The 19,197-nt window shown below is 36.1% G+C and overlaps 1 non-coding gene across 1 annotated transcript; it reads right to left on the minus strand.

Annotated features, from left to right (window-relative positions):
* Window positions 1-18,704: 18,704 nt before the first annotated feature.
* Window positions 18,705-18,777, minus strand: TRNAA-AGC (transfer RNA alanine (anticodon AGC)). The gene has a single exon. It is a non-coding gene; the product is annotated as a tRNA-Ala (tRNA).
* Between the last annotated feature and the right edge of the window lie 420 nt (window positions 18,778-19,197).

A 19,197-nucleotide genomic window follows, 5' to 3' on the forward strand; every position in this document is an offset into this window, starting at 1 on the left:
TCATCTTTTATAAAACTATTAACTCAAAATGGATCATAGATCTAAATGGAAAATGAAAAACTATAAAACTTATAGAAGAAAATATTTATGACCTGGGGTTAGAACAAGAGTTCTAAGAAAAGCAAGGGGAAAAAAAATCAATAACCTAGAATTCATTAAAATTTAAAACTTTTGCTGTATGATAGACCCTAAGAAGATGAAAGATAAATCACCAACTGGGCAAAAAATGTTTGCAAATCACATCTCTAATAAAGAACTTGTAAGCTGAATACATAAAGAACTCTCTAAACTGAACAGTAAGAAGCCAAACATCCCAGTTAGGAAATGGGCAAAAGAACTTGAATGGACAACCCACCAAAGAGGATATGCAGACGGAAAATAAGCACATGAAAAGACATTGAATATCACTAGCCATTAGGGAAATGCAAATTAAAGCCACAATGAGCTACTATTACCCACCTGTTAGGATGATTAATTGAAAAATAATGACAGTTATCAAGTTCTAACAATGACGCGGAGCAACTAGGTGTCTCATATATTGCTAGAGGGGATGTAAAATTCCACAACTACTCTGGGAAACAGCCGAGCAGTTTTCTTATAAACATTCATTTACCATACAACTCAGCAATCGCACTCTGGGGTATTTACCAGAAAGAAATGAAAACGTATGTCCACACAAGAACCTGTACGTAAATATTCATAGCAGCTTTATTTTTAATTGCCGAAAACTGGAACCAACCCAAATGTCCTTCTAGGAGTAGATAAAGAAACTGTCCATACTACAGATTAAAAAATAACTACTGATACAGGCAACGGCACGGCTGAAACGCAAAGGCATTATGGCAAAATGAAAAAAGCCAGACACAAAACGTTCCATACTGGAGGACTTCATTTGTATAACACTCAAGGACAAAATGATAGTGATGAAGAACAGATGAAAGTCGACCACATTTTCGGACTGAGAAGAGGGTGTTATAATAAAGGGTTACTGCAAGGGACTGTCTTCACGGCAACAGGACAGTATTTTTACCGTGGAGATTGTTATGTAAATCTATATATGGGATAAAATTTCACACACACAAACATAAAGAAAAGAGTGCATTTAAAAGCCAGTGAAATCTGAACATGTCCTGTAATTTATTTAATGGTATTATACCAATGGTGATTTCCTGGTTTGATGATTTAGTGTGGTTACTTGAGATGTTATTGGAGAAAGCTGGGTGAAGGACACAGGAAATTTTCATACCATTCTTGCAACTTCTTGTGAGTCTTAAATTATTTCAAAATAAGTTTTTAAAAAGTAATGTATGATGTGATTGGAATGTAAATTTATTTCCACCTACAACTTCAAGTCTATATGAATACCTATACTGGTTTAAAAAAAAAAAATCCTAGACACGTCTGAAGCATTCAAATCCATACCGCAGCAGATGTGGAAAGATTTCTGAGTGATTTCTCTAGTAATCAAGTCTTCTAAAAATAATATTTACAAAACCAGGGAAAAAAGAATAATTTATGGGCCTGCCAAGAGCTTTGAAAGTGAAGGAAGGAGGGAGGGGGGAGATTTGAAGCTAATACCAGAGGCAACCATTGGAGATAAATTCTGGGACAATAGACCCAAGATAATTAGTTATCAGGAAAAGTTCAGTGATGAGCTAGATTAAGCAATGAGTTTTATTTAGTGAGATTAAAGCCAAAGATTACAATTTTAACTTCAAATTGCTGTTTCTATTATGTACTGTTTTTTAAGTATATGATTGAAATACTTTGGAATTTAAAGTCCTGGGTTTCTTTCTTTTTTAAAAGCATAGGACATTTTATTTCATTGGGTGACAATATTTAGTTATATTATCATTCATCTCTAAAAATTTCTCTCAAAATTCAAGAAGTTCTTTTGCAATTGGAAGTATCCTGTGTTCATTCCTGTGAAGCTGTTTACAAATTGTCTTAGCATCTTGCAAATATAACTGGCCTTGGCTCATGATTTCAAATGATTCTCCCATCTGCAGAGATTAAACTTCTCCAAAGTTACACTAGGGAAGAAGCTTACAGCCTCCCTAGAGAACTTTTTTCCTGAAAAGGATTTGCTAACATTCTACATCTTTCCTCTAAATTAAAGATTATAAAGCAGTGACATCAGAAAATTGGGCATTTGTGATATGGAGGACAAGGATCAATTCTTGGATGAATATTCAGTGCACCAGATTATAGACACTGATGCAGCCACCACTGCAGCAAATGGACTGCAACTACGTATTTTGAATTATTGAAGCAGTGGCTTGGAACTATTCAGTAGATCAGATGTATTGCCTTCCTTCACGAGACTGATGAGAATTCAGCTCTGCTCGCCACACTCCAGTGCAGAGGACTGGAGGGCATTTAGCATGCTGAGAAAGGTCAAAGCAAGCCCGTATCAGTTTCTGAACCTAAAAATTCCAAACTCCTTGCTACCCATTAAAATGAATGAAGAAAAGCTCCGTTTTGATGTGTAGCATCCCAGAGACTTGCTTGAGGCATAAAGGAAAGAAACTTCTCCAGCTCAGACCAGGAGATGCTTATTTGCCACCTTCCAGAGCATGAAAAGGACCACGGCGCTCTGCACTGTCTCACTTGTGAAACATTACGGTATCAAAAGTCACATGCAGCTTAAATAACGGACGTTCCAGCATAGACGATCTAGTATTATATTTGGCCCTTCTTTTTGGCAGATATTCCAGAAACAAACAGCAAAGTAATTTTCCTCTTCAAATTGATGGTGAAGTTGATTTTGCATACAAAAGGCTGGAGTCAGATTTCACTGTAGGCAAAAATCTAAAAATTTAGGGAAAGCACTAATTATGCAGAATATTAGGTTTCTGAGAAAATATTTACCACTAATGATGAAATATACTCTTAAATTGAGCTCAACTCCAGTCAAACCACCACAGCTCCAAATTGTATGACATGAGGAATAGCCTTATTTAAACATGTTAAATGATTGTTCCTCAAGCTGAAATAGTGGGAATTTAACAAGGTATAGGATTTTTTCTTGCTTATGTGCTTCTTATTAGCATGTCAGACTGATCAGGACTAGAATTCTATCACTCTCTTTCCTACCTGTTTTTTCTCCTTCCTACCTTTTTTTTTTTTTTTTCTTCTTCCTGTGACTCCCTCTAGCATCAGAGATCACAAACAGCTTGCTATAATTACTGAATAATTTGGCTTCTGGAAGAAGGAAATGTGACAAGCAATGTGCTTGTACGCACATACACAAAATTTCTTTCCTCTGAGTTTATATCTGATTTTTTTTATTATCCTTATCCCCAAATTAAATAATAAGGGTCAAATAAAATCTTCCTTTGAGACCTTATAATGGGCAATCTCCTGGAAAATGGAAAAGTAACATTTATTATCAATAATTTAGCCTTCCCCCTAAAAATATAAAATAAAGATTAAAAAAAATTGCCAAAAAAAAAAAGATTCATATGTAATTTAGAATGCCCATGGTAGCATGGTAACAAAAAGAGCTAACTTTGTCAAATAGGTTTCTGTTCCATCCTTTTTTATTGATTAATATTTGCTACATATGTAAGAGTATATATAACAAATTATAAGTCAATGAATTGAACAGTTATTAACCTAGTCCCAGCTTAAGGATGTTGCCAATAATGTTGCATCTACCTGTGTGTCCCTTCCTTATACCAATTCTCTGACTCTCTATTACCCCAAAGTTACACTATTCTGATATTTGTGTTTATCCTTCCCTTGCCCCCAAACAATGGTTTTATCATAAATGTATTTAGGTCTAAACAATACATTGATGTTTTTGTTTGGAGATTGTGAAAATGGTAACTAAAGAACACATTCTTCTATGATTTCCTTTACTTAAGAACATTCTATTTCAAGGATCCATTGATGTTGTTGCATATAATTGTAGATCATTCATCTTCACTGCTGTATGAAATCACATTGTATAAATATTATACACTTATCAGGTGAAAGAAAACACTTAGTGGTGGTCCCGTTAGAATGAGGGAACACACGCTCCCGATTCACAGGGCTGCCACATTACACACAAGTGGTGTTCTCTGTGGTCATGCTAATATGGCAGCCCTGGTTTTCTTTCATAACCAAAAATGTAGAAGCAGGAAGTCTCTACAGCTATCCCACAGTGCTATCGAAGACAAATGCTCATTTAAGCTATATTTCTGCTGTGTACTAAGCATGCAGTTTTTGTCTTCATAATTACAAAATGGCTACTGTACCTCCATACATCACATCTGTGTTCCAGACAGGAGGAAAGCAGAGGGTCGTATGTTGTCTTCACACAGAGTTTCTCCTCTGGGCTTCCCTTCCCAAAAAGTCTCTGTTTATATTATCATTGACCAATACTGTGTCTTATGACCAATCAAGCCTACAACCATGACTCAAAAATCAAGTGTTTTAACTTTCCAGCCCCTAGAGTAGAAGACACAAATTTTACCAACATATCATCCCTTCCCTTGAGGGTTAAATCAGAACATTTTTCTTAAAGTTTAAGGAAATTGCCCTTATGAAATGTATATCTCTTGCATTTCATTATGGCTTTGACTGGGGTGTTTTAGGCACTACATAAATAACTCTCAAATGATGAACATTTTGCAAAATAACTTCTTAAAGATTATACTGCAAGGCCAAAGTATGTGAAATAAACATGGGAAGAAGACAGGCAGCAATAATAAAAAAAGAAACACATTAATAAATGGAAGATAGAGGAGAGAAAACTGAATTAAATGTGATGAAATAGTTCGTAACCATCTGAAGTTCCTCAAAATCAAAGTCAACTTGCTCTCAGTCTCATCTTCACGGGGTGCTGATGTGGCTGCTACAGAAGAGGAAAAGGTCCAGGTGCTTCCGCCTCCACAGAAACACGTATGTGATCATTTTCAAACATGAAAAAAATGTTGACTTTATTATGCTAGGTACGAATATTAGGCCACAGGCTAAAGAAAACAAGTTTTTCTCTATCTGAGGAATTAAAACCAATGAGTAGATTTAAAATGTACTCAGAAGTTTGCTAACAACATACTACATATAAAATTGGAGTGAATCAAAGATTCTTTTTTTTAAATTCTCTTTTGCTTGCTCGCCTTTTCCCTAAACATACATACATAAACACATACACACACAAATTAATTCAAATAATATTATATTTCTCCATAGGATTTAAATAAAATGTATACACATTTTAATAACATGTGTTTGTAAATAAAATGAGATATTAGTATATTAGAGCATATGGCTTAACTTATAAGGGAGCAAATGTTTTCAAATTATCCCCTTTTTTTAAGACTTTTTTATTGTAGTCTAGTCAGTTACAATGTGTCAATCTCTGGTGCACAGCCCAATGTCCCAGTCATGCATATACATGCATATATTTGTTTTCATATTCTTTTTCATTAAAGGTTATTACAAGATACCAAATATAGTTCCCTGTGTTATACAGAAGAAATTTGGTTTTTTATCTCTTTTATATATAGTAGTTAATATTTGCAAATCTCGAACTCCCCATCAAATTATTCCCTTTAATTCTTTCATTTGTTAAATGAAACAAGATAGGACGACAATAACGTGTTCCATTGTCTAGTGTTCTCCTTTATCCTAACTTACACCCTTCTGCATGAAAATGCAGGTACAGTTTGCCACAAACTTATAACACAGACTTAAAACAGTTACAAAATGTCTTTTCCATTTAAGTTTTATGTCTCCACCATCTTAGTACTATAATAACAGTATTCATTTTCAACAATACTTCAAAATCCACTTTTAATATCTGTACATAAACTACAATTCTACAATTGTGAGTATGTTTGTAACCATATTGCAACTAATACACTGACCAGAAATCTCATGAACAGTATCTAATAATTTTATCACAGTAGGATAGATAGTCACATTTTAAATTCATTAATTCATTTGACATAATTTTTTGAGCACTTGCTATGCGCCTGATATCATAATTGCCTCTTTCCTTATTCATAGCACATGATGTGAAGCTCATGGTACAGAGGCTAAGTGTGGGGTCTGTCTTGCTCTCTACTCAGTTGTTAGCATCCACCTAGTGTCTGGCACACAGTAAGTGTCGAAAAAGCATTTGCTGAATGCCTGAATTAACATTCATCTCTAAGGTCTGTTTCTGTGTTCTGAATCATTTTAGTCATTGTGAATCAAAACCTTTCTTCCCAAAATGTAATCTCTTTCCTTATAGCAGAATTTCAGGCTTGAATCATGGTTCCATTTGTTTCCCAGCTGTCTACACATGTGCCAAACTGCTTGAGTGAATTCTTAAGGCTTCCTTCTTGCCCTTCCCACTTCCCATTACCTGAATTCGAATCACTAGCCAGAAACTTCGTGGGTGTCTTCTCAGAGGCATCCTGTTGTGAAAACCAAGCACTTTCAAATACACGCATCACTGACTCACCCAAAAGGCTACTCAACCAAAACTGTCCTCCCCACGGATGGCAAAACTTCCAAGAACGTCCTTTTTTAAACTCATTTTCTTAAAGAGTATAAATACCACTGGTGAGTGTAACATTCAATTTCAATAATTTTTTTTTTTTTTTGAGAAGGGAGGTAACTAGTTTTATTTATTTATTTTTTAATTTAATGGAGGTTCTGGGGATTGAACCCATGACCTTATACATGCTAAGCATGTGCTCTACCACTGAGCTATACCCTCCCCCCATTTCAATAATTTTAAAATTAAGTTTAGCAGATTGCTTTCCTTGCTGAGAGAAAATATTGAGGGCACGTCGCAACTACTGGGAGTTCCCACGTATTTCCCAGGGATTCGAGATCCATCTTGTACATTTAGCAGTAAGCCATAATATTTAATATAAACTGCTTTGTAAGGTTAATGGTCATATAAAACGAGGTTAGTGAATGTCTTCTTTCTAAGAAAAACATTTTTGATGTGAAAACACATTTACTGGATTATTCAGGGTAGAATTCTGACACATTGCAACTGTGAGTTTTGGCTGCGTATTATACATACTTTATTAAGGACTTGGTGAATCATTTTAGAGAAGTATCATAAAGTAAAAAATATTGTCAGTGTACTACAAATGTCTAACTCTGTATTTAGAACAAACTGCCAACCCACCACGAAGCAGTGCCTAATTTTAGGCCTAATTATTGAAGCAGTTACAGGATGAATTATTTCTCATCAAAAACCATTCCGGGTCAAGGGACCTCTGAATAGTTCCTGAAGCCATCTGCTCCCGCGTGCAGTTCATAAGGAACCCATATTTTTAAATGTCCATAAATGTTCTCAGAAGCTGTGAATTCCAATCCTGTTCTATCACTAAGTTGCTTTGTAATTTTATGTTGTTTCCTCCCCCAAGTTTTCGTCCTACTATAAAAATGAATTTTAGCATAATAATTTTCTGACAAGGACACTGTGAAATTTAATTAATTCAGATACATAGAACCATTTGGGAAACTCAGAGGCAAGATACTGTGTAGGTCTAGAGCATTATGCTGAAGTTTCTAAGCTGACTTAACGATACAACAATGCACATTTTCAATATGAATGTTTCGGCACTGTATTCTCTGTGCCAATATTTATAATCTAAAATAATTGTAGTAGCTTTACTTCTCAAAAAAGGACTTCTTAAAAAAAAGGACACCTTTGTCTTAGAATACTAAATGCACTCATCTTTTAGCTGTGCTTAAAATGATAGATTTACTAATTTTCTGTTAAAGAACCAAAAGTCAAATATAACAAATTCAATGAGAGTGAGGAAGATGACTGCCATAGTTGGTCTGGGCTGGGGACGTTTATAATGACATGCTGACATTATTAGGGATGTATTAGGGTTCTCAGGGGGGGCTTACCATGGTTCTACATAGAGAGCCAATTTTGAATTTAAAGCAAAACTTGATGAAACGGCGTCTACGTGGCAAAAGGCGACAATTTGAAGAGGTGGGGAAAACTCTGAATGTCACAATGACAACCCTAAATTTTCTTCTGTTTGTTACACCGAATTGAAAGCAATAACAACCCACCATCCACCTGTTATGCATTAAGCCCCATAACTTGTCAGCAGCTAAAATAATTGTCCGAACACTTAAATATTTTCACTATATTCCAGCGAGCAATGACAGTGTCGAATTCCCTCAAAGTATAGAATATATGATCTTAGAATCCTCTTCCTTTTCCTACTGAATCCTCATGCATATATAGTTAAAACTCTACTTCTAATAGCAGAACTATTTGAACTCATCGTGTCTGTCGTTTGTTGTTCTCAAAGTACTTTACTAATAATAAATAATCTGTGAGGTGTGTCTCTGCTTTGGGCATTACTGTTTGTTTCAGTTGCATGTCCCTGAAATTGGTCCCATCTGTCATGGCCAAGATGTCTGAATAGAGGAATCAGGAGTGGAACCGGAGACCAGGGTCACATTGCAAGGTGGGGGGCTGGTGGTTCTGCTGCTCTTGTGCTGTCAGAAAAAAAAAAAAAAAAAAAAAAAACTTCCGTCTCTGGTTCCACACAAGGATCCATGTCAAAGTCCGACTCCCTAGCAAAATGAGTGCAGTGAAGCCCAGCACAGCAGTGCCGGGTCCAGGACAAAAACATTGCCCTAATCCACACCTGTTTATAGCTCCTTTAACCTGCACTTAATTCACTGCTCCTAGCCTCGGTGTTTCCATTCCTCTCACCCACGTGGCTAACAGAAGACCAGAATGATGACTCACTTTTCCTGAGATGGTCACGTGGAAATCAAAATCGTCTCAGAGCACTGGCAATCGGAAGAGTACGTCTTATTTGTTTGTTTTTCTCCTTTTTTTGTGATAATAACAGCTTGTAAAAATAAAGTTTCATGGATACTAAGTGTACAGCAGAAACAGTGGATGGTCAGGTGATCCCCACAAAGCAACTTAATAAAGATTTGTCATTTCATCGACTCAGACATGGAAAACAAATTTAGGATTACCAAAGGGGAAAGTGGGAAGGGACAAATTAGGGGTTTGGGATTAACAGATACAAACTACTATATATAAAATAGATAAACAACAAGGACCTACTGTGTAGCACAAGGGACTATATTCAATATCTTATCATAATCTCTAATGGAAAAGAACCTGAAAAGAATACATATATATGTATAACTGAATCACTTTGCACTACACCTGAAACATTATAAATCAACTATAGTTCAATAAAAAGTATCATTTAAAAAAAGATTTGTCATTTCAAGCATTATTTAACACATGCCCTTCTGAGTTTTTTGTTGCTGCTGCTAAACCTCTGATCCTGAGCACCTAAAAACTATGAGTTCATTGTTACTATCTATTCATTAGTATTTTTGGATAATGCCAGAGTAACACTTTCAGCATTAAATTTATTTTAATTAATATCTAAGCTGCTTGGCTATTTCTTGCAAACTTTCATTAACCATTTCTGTAAATAAGAAACTGTGATTCTCATACGAAGATGGAAATTCTTCAGCTTTGTGAAGATGTCAAGTGTTATAAGGCTACTCAGAGTCTCCAAAAATAATATTAGCCCCAGAGTGCAGTCTTTCTTTTTTTGTTAATCAAAATGTGAAAGATCCTGGAGCCATTGATACTGTTCAATTATCAAATAAAGCTTCTGAGCTTACATTTTTATATTCTTTCTTCCCCAAATTCCACACAGCAAACATTTCAAGTACAAAGATCCATCTCACCACTGACAGTGGGGAAGAATGCTGTTTGCAGAGGGGCCATTTGGTTAAACTTCAGAACAAAATATGGGTGAGATCATATTTAAGGTGCTGACACATAGCACCTTTGTGAAAAGGCAGAAAGGACACCCTTTGAGGAGACAGAGAAATGAAAGCACACTTATGTCTCTCTAAATGTTGAAGAGCCCTGAGATTCAATTCTTGATCGCTCCTGTCTGCGCCTGCTCACAAGAAACTTCCCATGTCCTTAAATGTCATCTTAACCCTGGCAGCAAATTTGGATTTTCAGCCTGCCTTTGCCCCTGATTCATGGATGTGTTGTCGAGTCAGCATATCCACCTTGATGTGTAACTGACCTGTCAAAGTTAACAGGGCCAAAAACTAACTTTTGATTCCCCTACCTCATCCAAATCTGGTCTTTCCCTTTTCAATTAATAGCACTACTCTTCACATACATATTTAGCCCCCAATTCTAGAAGGCATCTTTAAATCCTTTCCCATCTCCTACTGCAACCCTGAAGTGTCTCCTGTTGGCTCTATATTGACTATAGATCATAATTCAGACCACTCCCACACCCTCTAGTGTGACTAGCTGGTACAAGCCATTACCACTCTCACCATGACTCCTAACACCTGTCTCAGCCTCAGTTCTTGCTCCCTGTACAGTCCATCCTTCACACAGCAGAGTGACCTTTTCAAAATTATAAATCAGCGCATGGCATCGCGCAGTTCAGACCCCACCAGCAGGTTCCCATCACAGAAAAACATCCAGACTTATTATCATAGTGAACGAGGTTCTATATATCTGGTCACTCTCCAGTGCACGGACTTCATCTAAAATACTCTGATCTCTTGTTCTCTGCCCTCCTAACATTGGTCCTTTGGTTCTTTCTCAAAAACTCCAAGCTTGTTTCTGCCACAGGGCCATAAGGTGGCTCTAGTCACCCATGCCCTTGTGTCACACGTGTTTATTGAGGACCAGTCAGAGGATAGGCTGTTTTATGACTCCAGCACCTGCTCTTGAGGAGTTTACATTCAAGTGCGTAAAGAAATGTTCTATCATCCCCCATCACGACTCCTGAAACCGCCTCCTAACCCTTCTCTCTGCTTCTTGTCTTGCTTCCTTTAAATCCCATGCCTCATGTGGCAGTCAGAGGGTGCCACACTCCACAGAGAGGCTCTTTCTGAAGATTCTGTATGAAGCAGTGCTCCTCTCTCCATCCCAATTCCCTATCACTTTCTGTTCTTTATTTTCTTCATGGCCATTATAGCCATCTGAAATGGTATTACGAACTTATTTGCTTATTTCTTAATTACCTGTTTGCCCCATTAGACTATAAACTTTGTAGTGGCGGGGAGTTTGTTTTTTATCCCTGTTTCCCCAACTTCTTAAACAGTACCTGATACACAGTACAGTTCAGTAGATACTTGCAAGGTGAGTACATTAAGAAGGATGTCGCAATACACCACATGCCCAGGAAAGAGCCTCAGCCAGGTGGAGGTCATGTCTCCTGGAAGTGCAAATGAAAAGGTTCCAAACTTGGAGTTATCAAGTATGTGGAGCGGAAGGGGCCTTGGAAGGAAGCAGAGTTATTTACTAAAGGACCATCTATAAAACACCTGGGACAGTGGATCCCCACCCTTTCAGTGCCCCATACAAAATAACTTGCATAGCGTTTGTCCTCCAATTAGAATCAGCTATCCTCTGAAGAAAGTGAAAACTCCTTTTAAAAGTGTATCCAGAATTGTAAATAGAGCTGGTAACACTACAGAGACAGGAGAGTAGAGACAGGAGTCAACACAGACCTATAGGACAAAGGGGGAAAAGACACAGGGAAGGAAGGCAGCTCGGCCTCAGGAAAATACCCTCAGTGAAGCAAGCTTGTTCATTCCTGCACACACATCTCCAGCCTGCCTGCTCCTGTCCTCGCTCTCCTAAACTGAAGCTTGTTCATCTGCAGGACATAATTATTTACACAGAGCCAGAAATCTGGGATCCAAGTCAGGGAAGAAAACATTCAAATATAGACCTGCACAATTGTAATTAGAATTAACATTCACAATAGCATTTGCCATGTGCTAGGCACTGTTATATGTGCTTTAAGTATGTTAATTTATTTGATTCTTACAACTACCCCATGAGATAGGAACAATTGCCATTCTTCCCATTTTACAGATGATGTACAGAAATAGTGAACTGGCCACCCCAAGCCCTCAAAGCTCTTAGGCGGCTTAGCTGGAACTCTAACCAGGAAGTCCTGCTCCATGGTCAACACACTTAACCGCTACTGTCTTTGTAGAAGAAACTCACATCATTGTCCTGGTAACCAACTTCATTCCCAACTTAATAATAGAAATGAAAACTAAGGAAAACAATACACAACACCAAAAACAGAACCAAAGGAGCAAAGAGAACGATTAACACTGTGGGAAACAAAATTAATTCAAGATGCTAGTAAAATCCTAATAGTATCCTTAGAAAAGTGTCAAGGAGCTCTTGCATCCATAAAATATGAACAGAATGTCTTGACAAAAGGACAATCAGGGGGAAAATGTTCTTTGAAATGTAAAATATCATTGCTGAAAAGAAACTTTGATAGTATATCTAAAGAATATAATGAACACCATATAAGACCAAACGATATAGAAGATAAAGGTAAAGAAATTTCAAGGAACATAATGTAAAAAGATAAGTAGACTAAAAAGATGATAAAAGTAGTTACCAAACATGAAAAATTGATCTCAGACACCCAACATCCGACTATTAAGAGCTCAAGGAAGAAAGAGATCAAGAGGGAAAGTGACAGTAAGAGAGTGAGAGAGAGAAAGAAGGAGGAGAGAGAAGGAGGGAAGAGAGAGGGGAAAGAGGGAATGAAAGAAATTATGAAGGAAAATGGAAGAGAAGATGTATTGTTGATAAAAGACAATGGAAGAAATGGCATGATTAAGCAATAATAGAATAAACTGAGGCATGAGCCTGTTTTGAAAGGGTGTGAGTTTCAGCAGGGGAAATTTTTTAAAAGACATATGTGGAGGAAAACTCATGAGATATAAAAATACCAAAAATTAAGAGAAAAATTCTAAAATCTTAAAGACAGAAAGAGTAAGTGCCTTACAAAGAAACAGGAAGCAGAATTGTATCAGTAACTCTGGATATTAGGAAACAATAGAAGAAGGCTTGACAGTCTAAAATTGGAAACTAGAATTTGAAATGTAATCAGGGACTGGATGCATGCAAGAACTCAAAATGTTTACTTCCTATGTATGTTTTGGTAAAACTACTGGAAAATACATTCCATAAAACAAAAAAAAAAGAAATTTTATAAAGAATTGGAAATGGGTTTTGAGGAGTTATGAAATTAATACAAAATATAAAACTAAGAAAATTACAAGCTGACATCTATATACTAAGACTGGAAACTACTAGTCTAAATTAATACAGAAGTCAAGAGGGCTCTGTGAAGCATCACTTCAAAAAGATAGTAGTTCCTTCAACAAAAATGTGAATACAAAATGTGAATTTCTTCTGTCAATAAGGAAAAGAAAAGGCAATTGGAAACTCAGGAAAACACAAAAAGCTGTATAAGAGAGCCATGTTTCTAGAATGAGAATAAAAAATGTGGCATGATTTTCGATAATTAACTTATGTTCTGTAACAACGTCCATTTAGCTTAATCTTAAAATATTGCATTTTGAGCAGCACAGTTTTTATCACCTATGATTATATTTTTTCTCTACAGTAAATCATACAATTTGAGTATTGGTGAATGATGCTTTATAATTATTATAAATGCTGTTCTTGGTTTATAAGATTCAGATTTAACTTACTGTCAAAGGTCACAAAACCTTTGATTATAGTCATAGAATGATTTAAGTTAAATAACCCTTTAGAATGTGAGAGAAATGATAAAAATGACAGCATTTGGAAGATGGCATGAGGAGAGGTGAAGGAACACGTAAGGGATATAAAGGGAATTCTATACATTCCACCTAAATTTGATGAATTAAGACATGTAACTTTAAATATTTAAAATTATAGTAACAACCACTAGAGTAATTAAAATCATGAACTTGGTGGTGGAGGAAGAGAGGGAGGAATTAGATGGTGTAACTGTGGTCAACTTCTACTTGAAACACTGATGCAGCCAATATTGTCTCAATCAAAAAGTACTGGTACATGCATATCACTTAGAGATACAATAGTAACCTCCAGGAGAACCAATTTTTATCACTTTTATCATAAGTAAATAGTCTTATGAAAATTATGAAATTCTTGGTGTCAAGGTAACACCCTGGCTAAAATGAAGTTAATTAGTCTTCCTGTCATCTGGCAGGAAAAATGATAAACTGCTATTACAAAGTAAATATATATATATTCCTACAAATAAAAGTGTGTGAGCTGGGTAAGTTGATTTTTAATGTGAATTATGACCATTCCTTAATTCAGCTCAAGAGGAAGAAATTTGAGATACACAAAGATGAATAAATAAAATATAAAATGTGTTTAAACAGAAAGATAAGTTTTTGCTGCAAAACAACCAACATGTCTCCGCAGCATTCAACAGTCAGCTTTTATAACTATTATTATAATTGCTGTTGTTATTTTGCTTCCAGATCTGCTGCTGGTCTAGGACAACTTAAGCTTTTAGGTCCACTGCATTGGTTCAGCTCCGTACGATTCAGGAGCCCAGACTGATTGACACAACAGCCAAAAAAATGCTTTTCTCGTGGTAAAGATCGGATGTTTCTGCAGAGATGAGTGAAAACTTGTTGCCTGTTAAGGCCTAAGTTCAAAATTTACACAGTCACTGATACCTCCATTCCGCTGGGCAAAGCATGTCATGTGCCCAATCTCAACATCAATGGGGCAGAGAATATGATTCTCTTGGGAATTACATAGATATGTGTATATATATATTTAATTAATATATATATATTAATTAATATATATAATTTAAATTATATATTATATATATAATAAATATATAATGGGAGAATATAATCTCCCATTGATAGGGAGAAAATAAACATTTGTTGAACAATAATCTAAATTACCATATACACATAGATGAAATTATTTCTATTGAGCACTGCTGATTTCACAGAAATACATTTTAGGAACTTACTATTCCAACCACAGATTTTACCTATTTTTTTTTCTCAAAAATAAGAAGGCCAGTAAAAGACTTACAAGGCAAGCTGCCAGTAACACTGAGTTAACGGAGTAATATATAACCCAGCCATCATCTATCATCTCACTGTAAGCAGACACTAAAGCAAACTGCATGATAAATTACTCGCAAAAAGGAAAAGGATCATTTGTTCATTGTCTCAACACACACATTTGTGTCTACATTATATTCATTCTAGAAACAGCATTCACCATTTGTGTGAATGAGAATATGTGTAGCATTTGATGGGAAATGCTCACTTGGTTGAATAGCAGTATCATTTGCAATATTACAAATCAATTAGCACATTGGACACAACATATTTTGGTGAAGGCTGACTAAGGGCAACAGCATTTCTCAAACAAAATTCTTAGTTGTTTTTCTTTTTTTAAACAATTTGAAAGCTCTTTAAACATAGGAAATACTACTTTTAACCAAAAAAGTTATATATATATATACACACACACACATATATACACACACATATATATATATATGTATACATCATACAGTAGCTGAACTTGTTTTTTTATCTCACCTCAAAGAGACATTATAGTCTAAGACAAACATTGATTTGAATTTCACAAATCAAGTATAGCTAACCATTAAGATTTTTGTACATTATTTAGACTTTGCTAAAAAGAACATTTAATTAGGACTTAGAGACGTATGGCAGTATCACTTGGATTTGGTTGATTGACCATTATGTTCAACAGTCTGAATTCATTTTAGAAGCAATTTAAGCAAATTAGCTGGTAAAACTCAAGCAGGGGCAACAATAGGCAGAATGAGAAGTAGGCCAACCTTCTCCTGATAATTTCTGTTTCTCTTTTTCATCTTCTTTCTTCCTTCTCAGCCCAGGAAATAGAGTCTTCATGCAAACTTAGTGAAAAGCCATTGTTGTCTTGCCCCGCCTTCCTGGACCTCTCAGCTGCCCCCCGCTAATATCCAAATTGTTGAGTTGATCTCTGTACGCATTTTAATGATTACTATGAATATATGTATCTCTACTGGATAGAGTAAGAGCCCTACAAAAGCTTGCATGATCCGTAAACTCTGGAGAACCTATTTTTTAAAAAATCAATATTTCAACTGAATTGAATAATTCAGCAAAGACTTTTGCTGGGAAAAAATCTATATCTGTCTATATCTATAAAATCTATATTTATATAGGTAGAGAGAGAGAGACATGCAAACACACATGTGGGTATCTTTGCACACATACATACACATATGTATTACATACATATGTAACCCAATAAACATATGTAGATGCGGTGCACTATTTTCATGATGTTCTGCATAAAAACATCTAACTAAACATCTAACTAAATGTATTCCTGACTTACACTTTAGTAACAAATCAATAATTTAGAGCAGTAGTGTCAGTGGGACAAAAAAGATTGTCCATGAAATATACCTAAGAGTACTTTTATAAATTTTGTTTAATTTTTTGAAGGAATTAAGTGCAGACATTTACTATCTCTTTTGCTAAGTGATCTTTCCAGTGTTTTTGAGTTAAGCTTTTGTCTTTAATGGTCTTTCAGATCTCTACCAGTTAACTCTCTCGCTCCTGTAACAGCAGATTTTCAAATAAGTAAATAATTTGGACTTTTCACTAAATCAAATTGGCCATGTCTTTCAAAACTGGGCCAAATTTGTGATATTTCCTGGTACATAAATAGGGAAAGTAGAATGTTTAGCAAACAATGATGGCACTTAGTAGGTGCTCACTAAATCTTTGTTGAATGATTCAATGAATGACTTCTATAAAACCAGGAACTGAAAGACTAATGTGGCTCATTTTTCTTTATTTCACAAAATTAAATGGTTAGCCATTTGTGAAATTCAAAGCAAAGTTTACTTTAAAAGATCTTATCAAACTACTCTGTTTTAGTAGCAGTCAGAGAAAGTCAAGATGATTTTTTTTTTGGTCAAAAAAATAGTATTTCTTATACCTAAGGATCTTTCAAATATATGCTATATGTTAGTTAATTTTTAAAACAGCTGCTGACTCCAATTTAACTTTCACTAGGTTGGTAGCAATGGTTTGGATATGCCTTGTCGACCCAATGTAAGAATTTTTTTTTTCATAATTTTACATCAAGTGTGCTTCATTGAATTGTTTCATTGTTATTTTCTTATTATAAATATTCAAAATAATTTTGAAAGAATGCCTGGAAGAGAAGAGCAATAAGTTGCAAAACCTGTAAAAACATTAAAACATAACATAAAAACTACAATATATTAATGCTTGAATTGATTGACAAAACAGAAAACATTATCTGAAGTCATTACAATTGTATACCTGCTATCAAAGAAAAATTATCTTAGTGTGAACTGTCAAGGGACACCACTGAGACATCTGTAAGACATCTAGAAAAAGACTAAAATGGTGCTGAGAATACTGAAAGAAGACAAGAGTAAATGAGAGGCTAGTAGTGTTGCTTACAGTGGGTATGGAGTTTGCTGGCTTGTAGGGGGAGCCATTACAAAGACCAGCCAAGGTAACAAGTTCCTTGGTCCCAGCCATATCGTGGTTTCTACTTCACAAATACAAGGCTGCGTTCCCTCATCCCAAAAGAAGTGTCCTTTGGAGAATGTGTAGTCATGGCTACATCACATTATGCCTCTTCTTGGCCACAGATGAGTGGAGATGGGTCATAACAGAACCAGCACAGGTGAGGGGGAGTTACGACACAGGCCAGCCATGCTTGTCTCCACAGACTACTGGCAAGGATAAACCCTGGGTTTGAATCAGAAGTTCCATCGTTTACTAATATATTTCCCTGCTTGTAAATCGCCTGTCTTCCTCCATACCACTCCTGAGAGATTATCAGCGCCTTAGGGGCAGTTACCTTTGTAGACTTGTTCACTGTTGTGTGTCCCAAGCACTAAGAATAGTGACTGGCACAGAGCAGACACTCAAAAAAGAACTGAGTGCTGAATGAATAGGCCTCCTTCCCCCAGGAGACTAAAGGACCCTTGGGAGCAAGACCCATATTGAACTAGGCTTCGTATATCCTGCATCCAGTTCACTGACTGAGACCGCTTCACATCAGTGCATACTTGTTGAATTAATTAATTGATTATTTGGAAAAAGAACTAACAGAAAAAAAATGTTGGCTTTCCAATCCAGAGATATCTTTTGTGGCTTTTGTTTATCAGGTGTCCTGCAAGCTCGTCTAGCTAGCCGCGGGGCTCAAGGACAAGGATGAGGATGTAATTCGTTTTTCTACACAATCCTCACAGAAGCTGACGCATTTCTCAGGACAGAGCACGGACTAAGGTGACATTTCCCAGGCCTCAAGCGTTTAAATAAAACTTTTAAAGCTGCTGCTTCCCCTACACCTCAGCTGCACTGATATATTTTTCAATTACTTACTATAAAATGATCTTAGATTGACAGAACAGCTGGAAGGATAGCACAGAGAGTTTCTGTGTTCCCCTCACCCAGATTCCCCTAATGCTGACATCTTGCACAACCGTGGTCCGTCTGTTAACACCTGAACATTAACTCTGGGACAACGCCATTAAGTAAGCTACATACTGTATTTGCGTTTCACCAGTTTTTCTCCTAACGTCCTTTTTCTGTTCTAGGATCCAATCCAGAACGCCACATTGCATTTAATCAGAATATCTCCTTAGTCCTGTCGAACCTTTGACAATTTCTCAGGCTTTTCTTGTTTTTCATGATCTCAACTGACAGACACAAAGATTTGTGGTCAGGAATTCTACAGAATCTCTCTTAATTTGAGTATGTCTACTGCATCATGATTAGAGTGAGGTTTAGGGGAAGGACATCCCAGAGGTTAAGTATACTTATTTGTTAATTTTTTTTTTTAATGGAGGTACTGGGGATTGAACCCAGGACCTCATGCATGCTAAGCATGTGCTCTACCACTGAGCTATACCCTCCCCCCTTACTCATTAATTTTTATATTACGAATGATGTTGCTATTTTGACAAAGCAAAGTCAGCATTTTGTATTACCTGCAACACATGTCAATTTGATGCCAGTTTTGGACTGTGCTAAGCCTAGAAATCTTGGTAGATAGTTCTTTTGTTCACCAGAACAATTTGATGCATATTCTAGACATACAAAGGTAAGCTGGACGCCTAGTCTGCAGTGGTGGTCAAGGCCTAAATTAAATGCTTGGGTGAAAACACCTGCTCCTGTTTTGATTCTTCTAGTGACTAATACCAGCCGCTTTGGGAGAAAAAAAAAAAATGAGAAAGAGACTATCTGGTAGGCAAATATCTAAGTTTCTTATACTGATGTCATGATTGATGACACAAAGTTTAATACATGGCACATTGTAAACATAAATTGTTGAAT

Source organism: Camelus bactrianus, chromosome 9, assembly GCF_048773025.1.
Source record: "Camelus bactrianus isolate YW-2024 breed Bactrian camel chromosome 9, ASM4877302v1, whole genome shotgun sequence".
In the NCBI taxonomy this organism is placed as follows: domain Eukaryota; kingdom Metazoa; phylum Chordata; class Mammalia; order Artiodactyla; family Camelidae; genus Camelus; species Camelus bactrianus.